Source organism: Lepidochelys kempii, chromosome 1 (assembly GCF_965140285.1).
Source record: "Lepidochelys kempii isolate rLepKem1 chromosome 1, rLepKem1.hap1, whole genome shotgun sequence".
NCBI lineage: Eukaryota > Metazoa > Chordata > Testudines > Cheloniidae > Lepidochelys > Lepidochelys kempii.
This window is the reverse complement of record NC_136380.1, coordinates 152,292,095-152,312,003: the sequence shown is the minus strand read 5'-3', so window position 1 is coordinate 152,312,003 and position 19,909 is coordinate 152,292,095. Positions and strand designations below refer to the sequence as shown.

At 45.2% G+C, this 19,909-nt stretch overlaps 1 protein-coding gene across 2 annotated transcripts in view; it reads right to left on the bottom strand.

The window, feature by feature from the left end:
• SYTL5 (synaptotagmin like 5) overlaps nt 1–7,093 on the bottom strand; it is a 187,181-nt gene extending 180,088 nt beyond the window's left edge. The window contains exon 1 of one of the 2 annotated variants that reach the window (XM_073358234.2): nt 6,866–7,093. The gene's annotated coding sequence lies outside the window, so the exon portion shown is untranslated. Of the gene's footprint in view, nt 1–6,366; nt 6,453–6,865 lie in introns of those variants that run through there. The other variant, XM_073358241.2, reaches the window with a different exon arrangement.
• Nucleotides 7,094–19,909: the final 12,816 nt, after the last annotated feature.

The following is a 19,909-nucleotide window of genomic DNA, read 5'->3' as shown; positions in this document are numbered from 1 at the left end:
CATTAACCATACTGACTTGAATTAATAAGAATAAGATTTCACAAGATACAGTATTAAATGCTCCATTAAAATCCAGGTACTCACCACTTTACCCTGGCTACTAATTTTGTAATCCTATTAAAAAATCCAAGTTTCTCTGGTAAGTTTTACTTTTGTAAACCCATACTACTTATAACTCATATTTCCATTTTTCACTAGATCCTCTGATTTTTTTCAGAATATTTGTTCCATTACTTTACTAGGAAAGCGACAGGATGGTAATTTCCAGGACACACTTTTCTTTGTTTGAAAATCTGTATGATGTTCGCTTTTCTTCAACCTTTTGGTACTTCGGCAGATGTTCGTGACTTTTCAGAAATAGTTATCTTTGTCCCATTTTTGAACTTTAAAATGTGTTAAACATTAATATGCTGGAGAAGGAGGTTCAATTCCCTCTTTCCCCCTTTACCTCTCCCCGCCTTCCAGGCTCTGGGTTAGCTAGAGAGGGTAGAGGCAAAGGAATACATTCCTGAGAGTGATGCAAATTATTCCCCTTCCCTTTAAGGCTGATCTCACTATGCTCCTATAGTACAATGGCTTCAGAAATAAGGGACCAACTTGAACTCAAATCCCATTGTAGCACAAAAACCACCAGTCGTGTCACGTTGTAAGTATTACTTCTAGTCCCAAAAAGCGGCACGGGCTGAGGGACGTACTGGCCGCTGCTTCCAGCACCTCCCATTGGCCTGGAGCAGTGAACCGTGGCCACTGGAAGCTGTGATCGGCCGAATCTACGGACGCGGCAGATAAACAAACCAGCCCGGCCGCCAGGGGCTTTCCCTGCACAAGCGGCAGAACAAGTTTGGGAACCACTGATCTAGAGCAATATGTCTCCTTAAAGGAATAGTTGAAAACATTAAGTATCATCCCTTTCGGTCTACAGCTACAGATATCTGAACATAGAACTTTCACAGAGAACTTAAAGATTCTAGAGACATATTTAAGTGGAGATAAAAAGCCATTCCCCTTGCCCTCCTCCAAAAACATGGTGCTCTCTTAGTCATGCTCCTGTTAACACATGTTCTGGGAGTGGTAAATACTGTGAAGGACCTTTCATCTTTCCTCTAAAATCTACAGTGTCAGCAATATAAAAGGTAACACTATCTAGGAAAAGATAGGATAGAAATTACAGCTGAACTGAAAGGCACAGATTGGGCGCACTGAGGCAAATTATGGAAAAGTGACAGAGCATTGGACTAAGAAGTTAAACCACATAGGCAGGGACTAACCTTTTTCAGCTACCTGTCTCTGCTCTCCTCTGGATCTGAGACAGCCTCAGCACCTCACACATGGGAGACTGAACAGAATCCAGCCACCCACCCCCCTCTGTCTCAGGAGATGGCCCAATGGTACAAACTTGGAAAGAAGAGGCTTGCCACCAAACAGACCAGGCTCTTTTGCACCCAGATGGGAATTTATTTGTAATACTGTAGTTTTACATCTGCATTGAAGATTTTTATGAACATTTGTAAGACACTGTTTTTGCTCAAGAGGTTTGTTTCAGTTTGAATGCATTTGTGAATAATGCTATATCAAATATTTTCCAAAATACAGAAATCCTAGCTATTTTCGAAGATATTTATATGTTGCTATTCAGTTTGATAATTTCTTCACGGCTGAGCTTTAGGCTGAAGTTAAAACTTCAAACACTTATCAATTTAAAAAAAAAAAAACAACGAATACACACATTATGTACCTCAAGGTAGTAACCCACAGATACTGAAATAACTTTACAAGTTACAAAGCAAACAGATAACCAGTAAAAGACTATCTGACCTTGTAGAACAGGCAACTCACACCGTCATTTGCAAACTTTGTAGCAAAGACAGAGAGAGATGGAGATGGGGAAGCAACCCTGAAAGACTGCTCTTTTTTAGCTTCTAAGAACATATTCCACCAATGACTTCTAAATGCTTCTCATTAATCTACAACTTAACCACCATGCTGGGACTCAAACCTTCCAGGTGGGCCTTCCTCTCACTTCAGCCATACCTGATCTATTTTGCCACTCTTTCCCTTTCTGGCTTTGGGAAAGGTCATCAGTTTTCCCCTCCTCCACACTACGCTACAAGTTCCATTTGCTAAGGTGAGGCAATAACCTTAGCAGATAGAGAAAACAAGGTGTTCAGTCACTACCTAATCCTGTGCTGCAGTTTTCCTTAAAGCTTTCACTGCAGTGAAATTTTTTTTCAAAGCTGTATAAACAGCATGTCTCACCAATGAATGCAAGAAAAAAAACATTAGTTAGTGGGTGGAAAATCTGCCTCTCCCCTGTTAAAGTGAGCTGGAGAAGAGGAGTAAACATCACCTAGTGAGAATATGTCTACATATTAGGCTGTACATCAAGACAGGTTTTTCCACCTCACCTGCTATCACTCGAGCATTATTTGGATGGAAAAAACTGCAGGCACAGCATCCACTGTCACTAATCAGGTCCACCTCCTCTGTGATCCTACCAGAGGACATTTTCTGTCCTCTTCTCTACCACTGCACTGGCTGGTCACGCAGAAACATTAATTCTCATATTCGGCATATTTCTCTCAACTTCTTAAATCGGATTTCCCTTTGTATCAGATACCTGCATTTAGAGTTTTCAAACTCATTCTAATTTCAAGGTTTAGCTACCACTTCATTCCCCCACTCCGCCTTCCCACTCCCCCCACCCCCCAAAAAAATTCCTAGTATCTGACAAGGTTATTGGAAAAGAGAACAACTGCCTCCCTTGGTCTACAGGCCATTCTCAAAAGTGACTGCTCAATGCTACTCTCCTTTCCACTCTGTCTTTCACTTATCCTCCCTGACAGACCAATCCTTTAAATTGCTTGGCTGCACAGAATGCACCAACCTAAGCAAGAATGTGACTCACCGATGATCCTTAAAACAAAAAAGCCATATCATACACACCAGGCTACAGTCAGAAGTTAACTGGTGTAAACAAGTGAAACTCCGTTTGAGTTACAGCAGATGACTAAAGCTCAGACTTCGGCTAAAGATCACTAGCTAACAGAATAACTTCTTCCACCTCAGTGATGACAAACACTGTGTTGCTTCCATCACACACTTAGCTATAGTTCTCCAATTCCACACATGGTTCCCTATCTTCAGAAGATGAAATTCAAACAAGAATGGAAATTGTTACTACTTTAGTTGGAAAACATAATGCATGCTTTCTAGTTTTCTGCTTTCCCTCTCTTCTCTATCCCACCTGCATCCATCTCTTCTCCAAAAAGATAGAAAGGCTCCGCCTCCTTTTTTTCTGTTTATTAAGTTAGCCATAAATGAGATTCTGCAGAAGAGACAAGCACTTTAAAGTTAAAAACATGCTTACTTGAAGATCAAGTAAATCCAGTTATATCTAATTAGAGCTCAAGCCTTAAATACTCACGCAAATGAGTTACTTTATTCAGAAACATAGCCTAACTGAACCCAACATCTTGAACTCAATAGAACTACTCACAAGTTACTCATGTGCATCTTGTTTGCAGGATCAGACCTTAATTCATTAAATAAGATCATTTGTAACTGGTTACATTCTTCGTTCCTCTCTAATAATGTATCGTCAGCCAAAAAATAAAAAATAGAAGAAACTTTTGTAGTAAGCTTTATCATCAAGAACAAGACTGGTGAAGAATAATCCCCCTCAAAGAGCTGCATATTTGAAAACTGATAATTGATTTAGAAGGCAAAGTAAACATGTTGAAATCCTTAAAAACTAAAGTACATCAATAAACGAACAAGACACAAATATTCAAAATGTAGAAAGCTCTTCCTCAGTTTTTGTAACCAGATTCATAAAAAGTGATTTTTTCTTAGTTATTTGAGCAATATACATATAAATACTAATATTGTGTATAATATTATGGGGATATGGGGAATCTGGTGGATGTGATATATCTTGACTTTAGCAAAGCTTTTGATACAGTCCCCCACAGTATTCTTGCCAGAAAGTTAAAAAAGTATGGATTGAATGAATGGACTATAAGGTGGAAAGAAAGCTGGCCAGATTGTCGGGCTCAACAAGTAGTGACCAATGGCTCAATGTCTAGCTGGCAGCCAGTATCAAGCGGAGTGCCCCAGGGGTCGGTCCTGCAGCCAGTTTTGTTCAACATCTTTATTAATGATCTGGATGATGGGATGAATTGCACCCTCAGCAAGTTCACAGATGACACTAAGCTGGGGGGGAAGAGGTAAATACCCTGGAGGGTAGGGATACGATCCAGAGTGACCTAGACAAATTGGAGGATTGGACCAAAAGAAATCTGATGAGGTTCAACAAGGACAAGCGCAGAGTCCTGCACTTAGGAAGGAAGAATCCCATACACTGCTACAGCCTGGGGACCAACAGGCTAAGCAACAGTTCTGCAGAAAAGGACCTGGGGATTACAGTGGACGAGAAGCTGGATATGAGTCAGCACTGTGCTCTTGTTGCCAAAAAGGCCAGCGGCATATTGGGCTGTGTTAGTAGGAGCATTGCCAGCAGATCGTGGGAAGTGATTATTCCCCTCTATTTGGCACTGGTGGGGCGACACCTGGAGTATTGCATCCAGTTTTGGGCCCCCCACTACAGAAAGGATGTGGAGAAACTGGAGAGAGTCCAGCAGAGGGCAACAAAAATTATTAGGGGGCTGGGGCACATGACTTATGAGGAGAGGCTGAGGGGACTGGTCTTATTTAGTCTGCAGAAGAGAAGAGTGAGGGGGGATTTGATAGCAGCCTTCAACTACCTGAAGGGGGGTTTCAAGGAGGATGGAGCTAGGCTGTTCTCAGTGGTGGCAGATGCCCGAACAAGGAGCAATGGTCTCAAGTTGCAGTGGGGGAGGTCTAGGTTGGATATTAGGAAACTCTATCTCACAAGGAGGGTGGTGATGCACTGGACCGAGTTACCTAGGGAGGTGGTGGAATCTCCTTCCTTAGAGGTTTTTAAGGCTCAGCTTGACAAAGCCCTGTCTGGGATGATTTAGTTGGTGTTGGTCCTTCTTTGAGCAGGGGATTGGACTAGATAACCTCCTGAGGTCTCTACCAACCCTAATATTCTATTATTCTATAATAGCTACGCACACACACACATACACACACTCCACAATCCTGAAATCAGATCCTTGCACATGGACCCTTGCACTCCACAGAACTCCATTGCAGTCCGTTGTGCACCCCACAGGAACAAAGGTCTGCCCACACAGATTGAATTGCAATTTGGGGTCATATCCGCTCAAACATAAAAAGCTAGAAACTGACTAGCTAAACTTTGAAAGAGTTAGTCCAAATTGAACTACTTGTTTGGGAGGGATGGGGGGCAATCTTGAACATCATTGCCTCAAGTCCTTTTCTGAGTCACTGCTTCCTAGGATACAGTTCCCCATCCCATGAGCATGGCTTGCATTCTTTGTTTTTAGATATAGGTCTTAACATTTGGCTGTCTTGAAATGTGTATTGTTTGCTTACACAGAGTTTACCAAGCAAGCCAGATCCCACTGCATCAATGACCTGCCCAATTCAATATTTACCACTCCTCCAATGTATGTGTCATCAACAAACTTCATCAATAACGGTTTTATTGTTTTTCTTCCAAGTCATTGATAAAAATGTTTAAAAGCATAGAGCCAAACACAAAACCCCGTGGGAACCCACTGGAAACACACCATGATGCTAAACAATAGCAATTAGTTCACTCTCTCCCTCCTCTCCCATTTTACAGAACACTGTAAGAGATAAATAGCATAAATAAAAATAGGATGGTTACAGCCAACCACTTCCAATTTATAGAGCAATTTTATATTAGAGGGGGAAAGGTTGTCCCATAGGTCTGTATTAGTACAAATTCTTATATTCCACCCCCCCGAACAATAATTTGATCCACAATAAATTCTCTAGCCTTTTACCAACTGAAAGGGGGAATGGGTATATTTAAATTCTCCACAGTAATGACCCAAACTTGCAACGATCCAGAGACGTGGATCTTCAATTTACTAGCGATTGACTGCAGCGTTGTTGTAGCCCAGGGTAGAAGAGAAACACCTCTCTAATTTACCAGACAAGCAGAGCTCAGCGCAATCATTTGAAAAGACAGTCTCATCATCCGCACGTGCCAATATCACTCCGATTAGCACTCACTAAACACAGAGAGAAAAGACAGAACAGCCTTTTGTCTCGGTTACTCGTGTGTCTTTAAGTCAAGGTAGATCTCAGCGAGGACCTCGCTTTGCCACCGGATTACCTTTCCCCCGCTTCGATATCGGATTCCTACTCTTCGTGTTCCTTCCCCAGCCGCTCAGAAAGCGACGCTCCCGTCGCATCCGCCTCGGAACTACCATTAAGAAATGCACTTACCGGGAAATCATCTCGGCCAAGAGGCTTGTTCTGGCAGCAGCCCCCTCCACTGCCGAGGCAACCAAGAGCTGCTGGTGGCAACTCTGTTCATCCAGCTGAGCTGGGAGGCGGAGCGCTCGCTCTAGCCCTGCCTCACGCCCTAGCCCTCGCCCCCTAACACTCCCCACATACACACACACACACACAGAGGGGCAAGGCTAGGGGTGCTACCGCGAGCCCGGGCACCAGCCCCAGCTACAGCGGCTCCTCACGTGGCCGGGGCAGTGGGGGCAGCCCCGCTCTGTAGCGGCGGCGCTGCCGCTGGGGGAGGCTGGCTCGGTGCAGAGTCCCGGCGGGCACCTGCCCCCGGGGAGCTCCCTCTGCAGGCAGCAGGCGGGCGAGCCCGGAGAGATGGCGGAGGGAATGGGCGGGGGTCAAACCCCCTTTCCCCGAGCGCGATGCGCGCAAGCTGCCGCTCCTGGGTCACCAACTTGCTACCACGGAAAGTCTCTGCCCCTACCTTCGTCCCTTCCCGCCGCCTCTGGGCACGCCCCGAGCTGCTGCGGTGCACCTGCGGCGGGAGCACCGCCGGCGGAGCGCAGCTGGGCCCTGGGCTGGAGACCAGCCCTCACCGGCAACGCAACGGCAGCAGATCGGCGCTGCCCGCCCCGCCGGAGCCCTCGGCTCCCGTCTCCTGCATCCACCGAGGAGCTGCGGCTGCCGCCAGCCCAGAGCGCCTCCCCGCTGCCAGGGCGCCCGCTCCAGCAGCAGCGCCGTGCCGAGAAGCGGCGGGAAGAAGGGACGGGGAGCGGGGGGCGGGAGAGTCCGCAGCCCCGGGAGCAGCGGCTGGGGAAGGGGCGGTGCAGGAGCGCACACGGGACTGGCGGGAGGAGGCCCGCGCCCAGAGACTTCGCACGGCTGGGGTCCTTGTGGGGCCGGGCTATGCGGGCGCTTCTCCCCCGGAGCGAAAGGTGTCCGAGCGCATCCCCCTGCTCCAGGCGTGGACGAGGCTGGGAGGCGACTCGCAATACAGCTACACAAAAGGGGAACCAGGTTTCCTTCTGCAACAGCCCCCCCCCAGCTCTTCTTAGCTGCCCCGCAGCCTGAGTGTGCAATGTGAGTTCATCAGGGGAGAGGGGCTGGTCTCAGCTCCTGCCCAGGGGCAGGGAGTCAGTATTTTGTTTACAAACAGAGGCAGGGTGATTTTAAGATAAGAAAGGGCTGGTAATTAAATTACGGATCTGGAAGTCCTTAGATGAGCCCGTAAAACAGGGATTCCTCTAGGGGGGGTGTTGAACAGAGAACTCAGGGGATTTAGAAGAAATACAGCCAAGCCCTCTGAGCCAAAGTCCCATCAGAAAAGAGGGAGATGTGAGGGGGACAGGGGAAAAGACAGGGCCAAAACCCAGGGAAGGGATAGCAGTGGTATAGAGAAGTTCCCACTCTGCCTGTGGTACTTATGTGGCCCCATCACCGTAGTATCTGTATCCCTCACAATGTCTGAATATTTCTTCTCACACCCCCTCTGTGAGGTAGAGCACTGCTGTTATCCCCATTGTAAAGCTAGGACACTGAGGTGAACAGACTAAAGGCCAGCTTTTCAAAGGTATTGAGGCACCTAGTGGGATTTTCAAAAGCACCCAGAAGTTTAGGTTCTTTGTAAACCCCACTAGCTGCCTCACTGCATCTTTGGGTGCCTAAAACCTTTGAAACTCTGTCCCTAAGGCAGGGGCCTGAAGTCATACAAGAAGTCCATGCGTGGAGTAGAACCCAGGTCTCAGACCCTATTCCATGCACCAGCCTCTCTCTCTGCTGCATGCTGCAAAAAAAGACTCTGATAGATGAGAGCAAAACCAAGGTGGCCAGTTCTCTGAGACTCCAGCAAATGGTTCCAGGCGATTGGGAAGGATGTCACTTGACAGCATGAAAAGCAGGTCAGGAAGGATGAAGAGAGATAATGAGAGTCAGATGAGAGGAGATCCCTTAACCCCCAGAGGGTGGCAGGTTCTACCCCATGGTGGGCTGTAGAGCAACGGCTGCTGTGAAATGTTATATTTTAACTGAAAACCATTTTGTTCTGTCATTTTTTGTTCTGAGGTTGAGGAAAGGAAGGAATGAGAAAGTGTCGTATAAGTATCACATATGATTATATATCAAATCCTTAGGCTTTCAGCTGGCATTGACTCCAGGCTGGAGCACCCACAGAAGAAAAAAACAACTAGCAGGTACTTAGCACCCACCGGCAGCCAATCTCACCCCCTCCCCGAGTGCCTCCTGCCTGGCGGTGGCCCCGCTAATCAATTCCTCCCCCTCCCTTCCAAAGCCTTCTGCACACCACAGAATAGCTGTTCCATGGTGTGCAGGAGGCACTGGGTGGGAGGCAGAGGACTGAAGAAGGGTCAGGAAGAGGCACAGCAGGAGCGGGAAGAAGTGGGGCAGGGGTGGAGCCTTGGGGGAAGGGCTCGGGGGGTGTGACTTCCACAGTGCAGAGAGGAAGTCAGCACCTATATTCAGCTGTATTCAGGCCAATTCCAGAACAAAGAACTGAAATTGCATCCACAGAGTCCATAAAGTCAATGATTATTGTCATGATTTGTATTATTCATGATATCGTATCTCTAGCCCCTGTTTGCCAGAAGCTGGGAATGGGCAACAGGGGCTGGATCACTTGATGATTACTTGTTCTGTTCATTCCCTCTGAAGCACTGGGCATTGGCCACTGTTGGAAGACAGGACTCTCGGCTGGATGGACAATTGATCTGACGCCGTAAGGCCATTCTTATGTTCTTATTCACTGACACCATGGGTGTGCTCAGCACTGTTCACCATGTGCCAGAAAATATAGTCCCTGAGCCAGTGCTTACAAAATGTGTAGCCCTGGATAAGATGGCTCAAGATATTTAAGTATTAAGTGTATAATTATTGAACACGTTAATATCTATGAGTGGAGGCACTGACAGCAATAGAAGTTTTACCTGATTAAGGACTGGAATAGTTGACCCAACTTTTTTTTCCAAGAGAAAGAGCTGCCCAGAGCCCCTGTGCCTGTTTATTTTCCTTTCCTATTTGCAGTGCCCTGAGCTACCTCAGAAGACTCCATTTTTTCTCAGCTTTAAAATGTGGAATTTTCTTGGTGTTTGGTTTGGTCCTTTGAGAACTGTAACTTGATCACTCTAATGTTTTTCTTAAAAGCCTTCCGGAAAGAAACAGTCTTTAAACAGAAGGAAAGCTGAGTTGCCAACTCTCATGATTTTGTCATGAGTCCAATGATAATTATTACTTTCCTTAAAGCCACAACTCTTGGAGTCAAGTGGATATGTGATGATTTCAGCCTTCATTCTCAAAGAAAAAGTAAGTGTCTAACCTTTGTGGCTGTGGAGAAAGCTTCAAAATGTAATACCAGTGCACCCTAAAGGCTCAAAAAGCAGGTGGCAAATAAAAAGAACACCAAATTTATTACTTTTACATAATCTCATGATTTTTAAGCCAATCTAATTATTTCTGAACATTTGGGGTTGGTAATACTGTGAAATTAACTTGAAAGTATCAGTTTCACTCCTGTTTAAAGTCACTTTCTAGTCTATTATTTGTAGTATGGTAACACCCCTAGAGTCCCAGGCAGGTGCAGTATAAACTCATGAGATCTTGCCTCAGTAGGATGTTTCCAAAAATTTAATGTTCTATTCCAAGCTTGATGAACTGCAAAAAGAAAGTAGCCTAAATGATGGAAAGTAATCTAGATTATTCTACAATTATTTCAATTGTTGTTTTAAATTGCCTAAGCAGCCTCTGGAATCACGGTTAAAGTTGCCCTCCTTACCAAAATCTGAAAAGGCACCCCTAATAATGCTCTCATTTAAAAATTGCACAACAAATCTGACAACAGAAGAGTTGAAGAGCCCTGTCCCACTTTCCTAAGCCACCCTTTGTGCCTCTTACTTTTCTTGTGTTCTCTTTTACCCAGCAACCCTTTTCCTTGTTTATTTTAATATATATGACATGAACAGCGTGCAGTTCAAGAGCTCAAGCATGAGAACTAGAAGTGAGCCCAATCCACAAAGTTCAGCTTCAAATTTCCCCAAAGTCTGGAAAACTCTGGAAACAGAATTTTCATTCACATCACTGATAGTGAGAGTGAAGAGGGTAGGGCCACTGTGACATGATCAAGGTCTATACAAAAGGGGATATGATAGAGGGCTATAAAATCTTGACTGGTGTGGAGAAAGTGAATAAGTAAGTGTTATTTTACTCTCTCATAACTCAAGAACCAGGGGGTCACCTAATGAAATTAATAGGCAGCAAGTTTAAAACAAACAAAAGGAAGTATTTCTTCACACAATACACCATCAGCCTGCGGAACTCTTTGCCAGAGGGTGTTGTGAAGGCCAAGACTATAACAGGGTTCAAAAAAGAACTAGATATATATTTTAGTGATAAGATCAAGAAGAAATTGCTGCTGCTGCTTCTTTGAAACAACACTAAAAAAACCTCAAGAGGTGTGTAATTTTACATCAGTAGGCATCTTGATCTCCCAAAGACCACAATTAGCCACTATAACCGGGCAGCTGAGGCAATAGCGAAAATCAACAACAGCCTCATAATTTGAGGCACAGTTTCATCAACCAGTGCCACAAAGGATGGCAGAGTTCCAGAGAGTTAGCAGATGCACCATTCTTTCGCTGTTGCTGGAGAACAGTGACCCCACCTGTCTCTTCCTGTACACTCTGGAATTCTCTAATATTTTAGCATCATGAATCTTGCCAGGCTTAAGGGACTTCTGTGATCCACGACAGGCCGTATGACTTATGGTGGTAGAACTCCATGACCTATTGAGGAGGGGCAAAGAATTGAGAGGTGAGTTTCATCACTAGTTCCAGCATGTCTTAGGAAACCTCAAGATTATTCCAAGCCTTCCATTATTTCAGAGACATTAGTAACCTTGATTCCCTAGGTCAGCAGCACCTGCTTCATTGCTGTGCATTCCTCCAGTAGCGCATCTTCTGCTTCTGTGATCTTTCTCACACCAGAGAGCTCTGTGAGGAGTAACAGTCTGCACTCATGGCCACTTTCCAGAGTGTGAGGTGAGGGCAGTGCTCTTGTTCATAGGGTCAGCAGATTTTTTTCAGGGTTGTTTTCCACTGAAAGGCAGCTGCCAGCTCTACACACCAGAAATCAACTGTAGATTGGGGCATCTACAACTGTAGTCATGGTCAGTCCAGACAGCCACAACATTAGCCTACTAGCAGTTGGAATGTGATCTGATCCACAATCCACCCTTCTCACAGTTCCATCCAGTAACATACATGGACACAAACCTCAACACCTGTCTTTGCTTTACTTTTAATTACCACCTCAAAGTGCTCTGGGTGCTCTTTTTTCTCCTTGTCCTGTCCTGCTTCCAGGATATCCAGCACTAAGCTTCAGCAAGCTGGAGGATGCAGCAACCTGCAATGCCAGAAAGGGTCTCAATGAGTAAGAAATCCTTGACAAAAAGGTGGCCTATCTAGAAAATATCCACAGTCCTTGTCAGTAGGTGCTGCTATGGCTCCATGACCCAGGTTCAGAGCCAGAAGCTGACTCACTACCCTGTCACTCAAATCACCACCAATATAGTTTAATTGGCACCTAAATAGAGGATCAATTGACAAGTGTAGCCACAGCTGAAGGGCTATTTAGAGGCGAAGCAACCCCAGCTGCTGGGGGCCGATAAATAGAGAGGAAGCAACCCTGGCTTGAAGATCATAGAGGAAGGTGCTAGCACTGTGCTGTGCCTTCTGAGGTATGTCGATGTAAGCAGTGTCAGGATGAGCTCCACCCTGACATCTGGTGGTGAGGTGTGGCAAGTTGTGGAAAAGAACTTCAGGGGCCGATCTCATTTGCATAGGCACACCTACCACGCCTAGAATGAGACCATAGCTGCCCAAATGGTCACTTTGGCTGCTGTGGGATCCCCAGTGTCTCTGTTATTGGGGCAGGAAGAATAAATTGTTATTACCCTGATTATGGGAACTGTGCTTGGAACTGTACGTGGCCTTTTGTTATGATGGAGGGATTCACCATCAACTAAGTAGCACTCGCTAGGCAAGGGTCATGGGTTCCAAAACTGTGTGAATAGAGAGAGGCTGGGGACAAGTATTAATACTTGGTGGCATGGGCCCCTTGGTGAGGGCCTTACATGCTAATTGCACTTCCTCCTCTCTCCACTGTGGAATATCAGAGCTAATTTTGATTTCATTAGAAGTCTAGTTATAGGCTGCTGAGCTCACTTTGGGCTGACAGTGCACCAGCACTGGGGCTCCCCTACTATAAGCTGAATTCACCTAAGAGCTGAAATCACTGAGTGTTGTGTTAAGTAGTGGGGGAGCCTGAAGATATATTGTGGAGCAGTTTGTGGGACGGCTGGGGAAGCAGTTCGACGCGGAGCAGTTTGTGGATGGCAGGAGCTGCTTGTGGGCCATGGAGCTGAGCGAAGGAGTTCGTGGGGCGGCTGGCGGAGCGGAGAGCAGCTGAGCGAAGGAGTTCGTGGGGCGGCTGGCGGAGCGGAGAGCAGCTGAGCGAAGGAGTTCGTGGGGCGGCTGGCGGAGCAGAGCGCCGCTATGGGGCGGTCAGCTTCAGATCACATAAGGTGCCTCTTACCCCCGTCCCATTTCCACCCAGGTTGGGAGGTAAAGCTCCGCAGATAAACTTTCGAACTCTGGGGCTGCCCTGACCAGGGACAGAGACTTTTGGGGCATTGGACTTTTGGGATTTTGGGTGATTTGGGGTTGCTGGACTCAAGAACCAAAGGGAAAAGGGCATGCCCCAATTTGCCTGGGGTGGGTTTTTTTTGCTCATGAGTTGTGTTATGAATCCTGTTGGTGGTGTTTCCCCAACATAATGCCACATTGTTTCTCTCTGTTATTAAAAGGCTTTTGCTACACTCAGACTATGTGCTTGCGAGAGGGGAAGTATTGCCTCTTGGAGGCGCCCAGCGGGGGTGGTATATATTTGTCCCAGGTCACTGGGTGGGGGCTCGAGCTGGTTTGCATTGTGTTATTGGAATGGAACCCCTAGATATTGAACCCGGCCCTTGTTGCTGCCAACTCTGACGGGCAGAAGGGTTACATCTATATGGCAGTTAAAAACCCATGGCTGGCCTATGCTAGCTGACTTGGGCTCAGTCTAATGGTCTGTTTAATTGTGGTGGAGACATCTGTGCTCAGGCTGGAGCCTGGGCTCTAGGACTCTGCCAGGTAGGAGGGTCCTAGAGCTAGAGCCTGAGCCTGATGTCTCCACTACAGGTAAACAAGCCCCTTCGTCTGAGCCCCATGAGCCAGAGGCCTCTGGTGTAGGCCCACTGAGGGTGTCAAACTGTAATGTAGACATACCCACAGAAGAAAGAGGGGGAGCTGGCTGGGACTTGTAAATAGTACTACATGCAATGACCTGCGAGAATAGTACAATAAAGCCTGGTGGGGGTGAAGGTAGCCTGGAGTGAGTGTGGCCTGCACCTAAGGTAAGAGACTCAGAGAGGACTTTCCTGTCCCACAATTCGCTCCTAAAAACAAGGTCAGCTGGACAGGCTACAAATTGAATGTTGCAGTTATCTCTTCACAGCCATCTTTTCTGCCCTTGCAACCACTTAGAGTACTATGTGTGGATGCAAAACATGGTTGCAAGGGCAGAAAAGATGGCTGTGAAGAGATAATTGCAACATTCAATTTGTAGCCGGTTCAGCTGACCATTCCCCTAACCAGTTACACAAAGTCACGGTTCTATCAGTAACATGTACAGGGCCTTACATTTCTTAGCCATTTACATCACTATGAGTTTTGAGCTGTTGCCAGGAGGTGTTCTACATAAAAGTAAACATTTAACAGATTTCAAAATTATTGTAGGGATCAGAAAGTTAGGGAAACTTTTTCTAACATTTAATTGAAAAATATGTTGTGGCATTGGCTATTTTTTCCAACGGTTCAAGACCAGTTTGGGTCCACACTTTAAATGTAGGACTTATTGGTATATCTGGAGAACGGGTCCTTGCCCTAATTTATCACAGTTTAGAACAAGTGTTCTTTTCCACTGCTGGTGAAAGAAAATAGCCACACTAATTTACTGTTTTTAGAAGAGGTGTAGCAATGCCTGTTGTGATGCACTGAGGAAAAAGGCAAAAATCACACTCTAGGAAAGAATACAGAAATACTCGCAGAACATACACTGGAGATAGCCCATTCTTTAATCCATTTATTACTGCCTACAGTTCCTTGTGACAGCAAGTTAGTTTATTTGCTCAGTATTATTTTGTTAATCTGTATCCACTAAATTTTAATAAAAAGCAAAAATAATTTAAAAAATGCAATAGAGACATTATCCATTGACAACTCCTATTTGTCCAGTGTTTAACATGGCTGGGTACAACTGTTTCTATTATACACCTAATTGCTACCAACTCATGAAGAGTAAGAGTGATGTTCCTGCTAGAATATGGTAATTTGATCTTGATACCTATTAACATAGTCAAACGTCACAGGGTGGATCAGGCCTGTGTTTTTATAATATATGCCGCCTCCCACTGACAAACTGACCCCAGGCTGGAGATCACTGACGCTAGGAACACTACCCCAAAGTTACACTTGTTCCAGTGTTCCTTTGCCCCCTTTCTACTTATGCAATATGAAGAGAGGAGCAGGATTGATCTATTGAGATGTTCAGGAAACTTTATAACACGTTTTATTTTCATTTTTCTCTCAGAAATGAATCTCTCTTTAGGCACCACTCTCCTGCTTTCCCTCTCTGCTTCCTCAAAAAGGAATGCCCAAAGAAGAGTAGAAGCAGGCATAGGCACCCGCAGAAAAAAAGTGGATGCTTTAGCACCCACCAGCAGCCAAACCCCCTCCCTGCCCCCCCCCCCAGTGCCTTGAGTCCACTGGGAGCCCCACCGATCAACTCCTCCGCCTCCCTCCCAGCACCTCCTGCATGCCATGGAACAGCGGATTGTGGTCGGCAGGAGGTGCTGGGAGGAAGGTGGGGAAGAGCGGAGACAGGACGTGCTTGTGGGAGGGCACAGAACTGGATGGGAAGAGGCGTGGGGGGGCAGGGGCAGGAAAAGGCGGGGCGGGTTTGAGGGAAGGGGTTGGGTTGGGACAGGGCCTGGGGCAGAGTGGGGAGAGAATTGAGCACCCCTGGAGCCTGGAGGAAGCAGGCATGGATTAATGAATGTGCACTCAGTGTATTTGCCCAGGGCCCTATGTCAGGGCCCCCCCCAACCTCTGGGGGAAAAAAAAAACCTTGAGGTGTGCTGTGTACCTGTGCACCCAGTCACAACTCAGGTTTGGCCTGATTGGGTGGTGCTGTGACCTGGCTGGTGATTGGCCCTCCCATTTCTACCATAACCACTGAACCATCAGGTTTTCTGCACTTGCCCCAGAAAGTCCAACATCTCACACTCCAGCTGACAGCCTCTGTTCTGGTGGTGGCACACTGAAGTTTTGCCTAGGGCAGCAATATTCTTGCATTTCAAATGCTGTCTAGTTTAAGGAGGGGGGGGGGCGCAATTTCCATAGTGTGTGGGGTTCTGCAATTCTTTATTCTGAGCCTGGGTATGAGTCAGATGAAATCTAAAGTAAGAAGATACAGCCCTGCTCTCTTTTCTGTAACAGATTTGTATTTTTAAAAGTCAAATATCTAGGGTCCTATGTATACAATGTGAATGGGATATTATATGTCAAAGCTAGAAATGAAAAGGAAGTTTGATGTGTAATTAATTCTGTCTGTCTGTGGCAAGAGCATTTTTCAGTCAGTGAATAGATTTAGATAACCAGATATTTATAAAAAGCTTTTAAATATCATTAGAATGTATCTTTTCTTTTTTAAGGGAAAGATAAATCTTACACAGGTAGATATTAATCTGAAACAGCAGTAGCACGTGTGTGCTCATCTTTTGTACAATTGATAGCCAGGGATCCACTTATTTTCTACTGGTTTCCATTTAGCCACATTTATAAACCTATTTAGGAAGGATCAAGTGGGCAAAAGGGGAAGAGAGTGGCATTACCTGTTTCTGAGTCACTGGCACCTGGGAAGAAAGTCATCTTGAATGCTTATAGATCAATGTCCTAACAAATAAAACACAAGATGAGGTACTAGCTGGTGTCTGTTACAAACCACCAAATCACACTAGAACAGTGTGACCAGCTCCATAAGCCCCTATCCATAATAGGGGATAAGACTGGGGGAGAGCTGCATTATAATGTGGGATTTCAAGCTTAGTGACAGGCTGGAGGTCTCATGCTGCCAGTACTGAAACATCCTCAGAATTTCTAATTATAATAAATGACAATTTCCTAATTCCAAAATTGCTGCATTCAATATAGCAAAATTCTATTTCAGACCTCATCTTGACACAAAAAGAGGAACTGATTACAGAACTGAAAGTTAATGGTATCTTAAGAACAAATAATCATGACTCGATCACATTTGTTATATGCAATCAGAATATAATCCGCACACATTTTTTTATTTTATATTACACACACACACACACTTTCATACTTTGTACAACTGGCACTCAAAACTGAAAACAACTATAAGCTAAGTCATTTTGGAGCAAATAGAAACAGAAAAATGTGAATGATCATTAGGAACTATCTAAGAGCATTTTACTAGATCCCCAAAAAACCACATCCCACAACTGAGGAAGATTCATTGATTCTAAGACCAGAAAGGACCACTGTGATCATCTACTCTAACCTCTTGTATAATAAAGGCCACAGAACTTCCCCAAAATAATTTCTAAAGAGTATTTTAGAAAAAAACATCAAATCTTGATTTAGAAATTGCCAGTGACGGAGAATCCACCCGACCCGCTAAATCAACACTGCTGCATCGATTGCAGCAGTGCCTACTTAGCCGGTAGCGTAGACATGGCCATAGCTTCCACCACTCAAGGAGGTGGATCACCACACCAACCGGAGAAGCCTTCCTGTCAGCATAGGTAGCGTCTTCACTAAAGCATTACAGTGCTGCAGCTGCAGCAATGCAGACAAGTCCTTAGCATACAGCTCCCAAGCCTCTTTAGCCAACACCAGATGCAAAGTCTCTCTCTCTCTAGCATTTCCAGAGTCACACTGTACTTGCAGGCCCCTGCTTGGCTTTTACTTCTTTTCTTCTCACTCTCCTTGTTCTTGTCTGTGACTTTGTGCCTGTGCGTGTGTATGTGTTCTCTCCTACACCCACACACCTACCCTAGCCCAAAAGCTCTGGGGTGGATTCTCACACACCTTTTTTCTGAGGTGGGAGTTTGTTTATAGTTGTTAATTGAAAGGTGAGTTAATCAAGATCAACTTCAACAGGGTTTTAATCCAACCCATTACAAGGTTGCACCCAGCTCATAAAAGTATTTTTAAAAATCTGGCCCTTAAGCAATTTTGAAAGGTTTACCGGGGGGGAGAAGAGGGGGTTAATCAATGACACAGAATATACACACTATTAATGATGTGGACAGAGCAAGGCAGCTTTGGTAAAAGGCTTCATTTTAAAGAGAATTGTATTTAAATAAAGTTATCAAGTAAAAGCTTTTTCTAGAGTAATGTGGGGGTGGGGAGGACTGGGCTGCCTGCCAGCACTGGACCCAAAGAAAAAGCGAAACTACCACACCTGTTATTTGTGCTTGCATTTTCTAGCAAGATCTCTTAGAAAGCTACATTTCTGAAGTTTAGAGGATAAAGAGAAATGATGGAACTGGAATTGGACTCAAGAGATCTTATTACAATTTTTGATTTTGCTATATGCTGAGAATTAAGCAAATACAATCTGAGTTGCTTCTTTAAGTCACTAAATGAAAAAATTCTTTCAGTTACTAAATTTCATATGACTTACATTAGCAAGGCTGCCTGGCGAAGTGTCCTGTAGGAAGCAGACTGAATTCTTATGGGAGGTTTAATATCTGTTGAAACTGCTCCTAAAGGAAAACAAAAGAAATTACTACTGAACAAACAGTGGAATTCTGGGACTTGGGGTCAAACTCCCCAAATCCCATGATTCTGTTCCCTCCATCCTGTGGTTCCTCTCTTCCAAGGTGGGCTAGAGCCATTTCTGAATTGCCGTGGGCCAGCATGGACACAACACCACTCCATGCCAGCAATGACGAACATGCAAAGGCTGTTTGGGCTTTATTTGAGCTCTCAGTGCTGGGGGGCTTTGGATTTGGATTTCAACCACCAACCAATGGATGCAGCCACAACAGCAGCAGAGGGAGAAGGAAAGTCACTGAGCAACTGCTACTACATGGGCTGTTCTTAGAGTAGCTGCACACAGCACAACACCATTTCTGGGCTTGGAAACCAGCATCAATGGGTTGGAAAGGACGGTTCTGCAGACCTGGGAGGATATGGAGTGGTGACAGGATTTCTGAATGGCAAAGACAGCTCTTTTAGAGATCTGTGCCGAACTCACCTCAAAGCTGCAGTGGCAGCATACTAACATGCTGTTTACCATCGTTAACAAACAGGTCACCATCTATCAACAGTTCACCCCCAACTGTTACTGGTCCGCAGACAAACAATTCAGTGTTGGAAGATCAACTGTGGGGACACAGTCATGCAAGCGTGTGCTGCTATCAGAAGGTACTGGTACACTGGCTTATAAAGCTTGACAATGCTAATGCTTAGGACTCTATTGATGGCTTTGCACACATGGGGTTCTCAAAATTGTATTGGAGCAACTGATGGGACCCACATACCTATCATTTGCCTTCAACAGCAGGCATCAGAGCTGAACTGAAAAGTGCTCCCTATGATGCTCTAAGGCCTGGCTGACGACTGTGGCAGGTTCACAAACATACATGCAGGGTAGTCTGGAAAAGTCCACAATACTGGGATCTTTTGGAATTCGTGCCTGTTTATCTTAATGAATGGAGAGTTTGCCTCCAGGAGCACTATGGACATTAAGGGCATGCAGATTTCTCTGGGTACTGTGGAAGACCCAGTTTATCCTCTGTGACACCGGACAGTGAAGTCATTTATGGTGTACTTTGACAGAAGGAATAAACTGCTTAACTATCGTCTCAGCAGTTGCAGAATGGCAGTGGAGTGTGCATTCGGCCGTTTGAAATCAAGACGGCATTATTTTTCATTAGATTAGAAACTGCACAATGATATTTACCTAGGATTATAGCTGCATGTTGTATTTTGCACAATATCTGTGAGAGTAAGAGAGAAAGTCTTAATGTGTGCGAGGCTGTGGTGCAGTCATGCAGAGACATGAGCAGCCCCAAGGCATTGTCAGGGACTGCTTTTGTTCTTACTTTGAGTTTCGTGCCTGAAAGAGTGCAGCTGTACATCCAGCTGTGGGGGCTTTGGGGGGAAAGGGAGAGAATTTTGAGAATTGAAGTTGATTTTATGGATGTTGGAAGTGGCACATTTGGGTACTCTATTTTATACCATCTGTGCTTTTATAAAAACTTACGACACTGCTGTTCAGTTGAAAATTTGTGGGTTGTGTGTACCATCCATTGCAGGTACTTTGGTACTTAATGTTTTTTATTGCACAAATTATTGCAATAAATAAAAACCAAAAATAAAACTTA